This window comes from Gossypium arboreum, chromosome 8 (genome assembly GCF_025698485.1).
Source record: "Gossypium arboreum isolate Shixiya-1 chromosome 8, ASM2569848v2, whole genome shotgun sequence".
Taxonomy (NCBI): Eukaryota; Viridiplantae; Streptophyta; class Magnoliopsida; order Malvales; family Malvaceae; genus Gossypium; species Gossypium arboreum.
In genome coordinates, this window is record NC_069077.1 from 39,713,218 (window position 1) to 39,717,202 (window position 3,985).

The window sequence follows — 3,985 nt, forward strand, 5'->3', positions numbered from 1 at the left end:
CCCAGGCGATCAACTGCCTCCTGCAATTGCAGCTAATCAAAATCCTACTCCACGTACTATGTATGACTATGCTAAACCTTCTTTAACAGGAACTGAGTCTAGTATAGTTAGACCTGCTATTGCTGCGAATACTTTCGAACTAAAACCTAACACAATTCAGATGATATAGCAGTTTGTTCAGTTTGATGGTTTGCAGGATGAGGATCCCAACACGCACTTGGCTAATTTTCTTGAATTTTGTGATACATTCAAAATCAATGGCATTTTTTATGATGCCATTCATCTTCGGTTATTTCCCTTTTCACTGAGAAACAAAGCTAAACAGTGGTTAAACTAGTTACCACGAGGGTCTATCACTACTTGGGAACAAATGACCGAGAAATTTTTACTAAAATATTTTTCGCTGGCTAAAACGGCTAAATTACATAATGATATCTCTTCTTTTGTGCAGATGGATTTAGAAACACTTTACGATGCATGGGAGAGATACAAGGACTTACTGAGAAGGTGCCCTCACCATGGGTTACCATTTTGGCTGCAAGTTCAAAAGTTCTACAACGGTGTGAATCCCTCGACAAGAGAAATGATTGACGTAGCTGCTGGCGGAACCATCAGCAATAAAACACCGAAAGATGCATATGAATTTATAGAGCAGATGTCACTGAATAACTATCAGTGACAAGTTATGAGGACAAAGCCAACGAAAACAGCCGGCGCCTATAACATCGATTCAGTCACCATGCTCTCAAATTAGGTAGAACTTCTCAATAAAAAGATTGATAGTTTTCTTGGTTCTACATAGGTACATCCAGTAATGAGGTGCGACTCAAGCGGAGGAGGTGTGCATATAGAATACCAATCCTTCAATCCTACAACTGAAGAGGAACAAGTCAACTATATGGGTAACAATAACTTTAGATCTCAAAATAACCCATACAATAATACTTATAATGCAGGTTGGAGGAACCACCCAAATTTTTCCTGGGGAGGTCAAAGAAATCCATGGCCACAAAATCCTCAGGGTTTTCAACAGCCACCTTATCAATAGGAGAAAAAACCAAACCTTGAAGAGATGCTTTCTAAATTCATCTCGGTGTCAGAAACCCGTTTCTAAAATACAGAGACAGCAGTTAAGAATCAACAAGCATCGATCCAAGGACTCGAAACTCAGATAAGCCAGCTGTCTAAGCTAATCTCGAAAAGACCACCAAAAAATTTATTTAGTAATACTAAATCCAGAGAGCATGTCAAAGCAGTTACACTAAGGAGTGGGAAAGTGTTAGCGGAATCTGAAAAAAAGTTAGCACAAGAAGCCATGGAAAGCCAAAGGAGGGAAGAAAAACCCGAAAATAGTGACAAACCAGTACTGGAGGAATATTCACCACCGGTTCCATATCTAGAAAAATTAAAAAGAGATCGCATTGATGCAAAATTTGGTAAGTTTCTTGAACTTTTTAAGCAATTACATATCAACTTACCTTTTGTTGAAGCCTCGCAGATGCCTACATATGCAAAATTTTTAAAGGAGCTTTTAACAAATAAAAGGATGTTTGAGGACTTAACTACAGTAGAACTCAACGAGGAATGCTCTACCATACTCCAAATTAAGCTCCCAACAAAACTAAAAGATCCAAGAAGTTTTACTATCCCTTGCTTAACTGGTAATCTGAATATTGAAAAAGCACTAGCTGATTTAGGCGCTAGTATTAATTTGATGCCCTATAAAATGTTCAAACAGCTTGGTCTTGGGGAACCTAAACCCACTAGGATGAGTATTCAATTAGCTGATAGATATGTTAAATATCCCAAGGGTATTATAAAAGACGTACTCGTAAAAGTAGATAAATTTATATTCCCTGTTGATTTTGTTGTGCTTGACATGGATGAAGATGTGGAAGTACCCTTAATTTTAGGGCGCCCATTTCTAGCCACTGCTAGGGCCGTGATTGACTTGGTTGACGGTAAATTGGTACTAAGAGTAGGTGATGAGGAAATGATCTTTAAAATTTTTGATGCTATGAGATTCTCTAGGGAACAAGATGATTCATTTTATTTCATTGACTCTATTGATCATATTACTCAAGACTCTTTTTAGGAAATTATGCAAGAGGAGACGACAGAACTGTGTCCAGCTCAAGACGAGGAGATAGATGAGGAACCTAACAACCATCCGTCAAGGCAAGTAGAATACGAGGGTATTAAGATCAACGATGAACTTAAGCAAAAACCCTATATTGAGGAGCCTCCCAAACTGGAACTTAAACAATTACCAAACCATTTAGAATATACATTCCTTGGAAATAATTCTACATTACCAGTTATTATTGCTTTTAATTTGTAACCCAAGGAGAAAGAGGAATTAATCCAAGTATTAAAAGAACATAAGAAGGCCATAGCATGGAAAATTTTTTACATTAAAGGAATCAGTCCTTCTTTTTGCACCCACAAAATTTTAATGGAAGATGAATACAAACCATGTGTGCAAGCTCAAAGACGTCTGAACCCCAACATGAAGGAAGTTGTAAAAGCTGAGGTAATTAAACTTCTAGATGCTAGAATTATTTATCCTATTTCTAGCAGTTCTTGGGTAAGTCCAGTGCAGGTTCTCTCTAAGAAAGGAGGCATGACGGTTGTGACCAACGAGAAGAATGAGCTAATCCCAACACGAATGGTTACAGGATGGAGAGTTTGCATAGACTACAGGAAACTAAATGATGCCACAAGAAAAGATCACTTTGCCTTGCCATTCATTAACCAAATGTTAGAAAGATTATCCGGACACATGTATTACTGCTTCCTAGACGGACTCTCTGGTTACTTCCAAATCCCAATAGCTCCTGAAGATCAATAAAAGACGACATTCACATGCCCATATGGTACGTTCGCTTATCGTAGAATGCCTTTTGGATTATGTAATGCCCTACTACTTTTCAGCGTTGTATGATAGCTATATTCAACGAACTCGTGGAAGATATCATGGAAGTCGTCATGGATGATTTTTAGGTATTCGGTAACTCTTTCCATCTTTGCCTTAAAAATTTAAAATAAGTTTTAATAAGATGTGAAGAAACAAACCTTGTGCTTAACTGGGAGAAATGCCACTTCATGGTTCAAGAAGGTACTGTACTAGGGCATAAAATTTCTAGTAAAGGGATTGAGGTGGACAAATCTGAAGTAGAAACAATCGAGAAATTACCACCTCCTAGTTCAGTTAAGGCTATTAGAAGTTTTTTAGGACATGCTGGTTTTTATAGAAGATTCATTAAGGATTTCTCTAAAATAGATAAGCCTTTAACTAAATTGCTAGAAAAAGATATACATTTTAACTTCAATCAGGAATGTTTAGAAGCATTTAATACTCTAAAGGATAAATTAGTTAATGCTCCAATTATAATTGCACCTGATTGGAACTTGCCATTTGAATTAATGTGTGATGCGAGTGATTTTGCAGTAGGTGCAGTACTGGGACAGTGAAGAGATAAGCATTTTCAACCTATCTATTACGCCAGCAAAACCTTAACGGCTACACAAGAAAACTATACTACTACGGAAAAAGAGTTGTTAGCTGTGGTTTTTGCTTTTAATAAGTTTCGATCATATCTTATATTGTCTAAAGTTGTTGTTTACACTGACCATTCCACCCTTTGCTATCTTTTAACTAAAACCGATGCAAAACCTCGACTCATCCGATAGATTATCCTTTTGCAGGAATTTGACTTGGAAATTTAGGATAAGAAAAGAGCTGAAAATCTAGCGGCTGATCATCTATCCAGGCTCGAGAAAACCAACACCAAAGAATTAGATGATGTGGAAATAAATGATTCATTCCCTGAAGAAAAATTTTTCGCTATATCTGACTCCGAGGTACCTTGGTTTACAGACATCGCAAATTTTTTAACTGCTAACATTATCCCAAAAGGGTTAACACACCAGCAAAAGAAGCGATTCTTTAATAATGTAAAAAACTAATTTTGGGACGATCCAT

At 37.1% G+C, this 3,985-nt stretch overlaps 1 non-coding gene across 1 annotated transcript; it reads right to left on the minus strand.

Moving 5' to 3' along the window:
- Positions 1 to 419: 419 nt before the first annotated feature.
- Positions 420 to 525, minus strand: LOC128280083 (small nucleolar RNA R71). The gene has a single exon (XR_008270264.1). It is a non-coding gene; the product is annotated as a small nucleolar RNA R71 (small nucleolar RNA).
- Between the last annotated feature and the right edge of the window lie 3,460 nt (positions 526 to 3,985).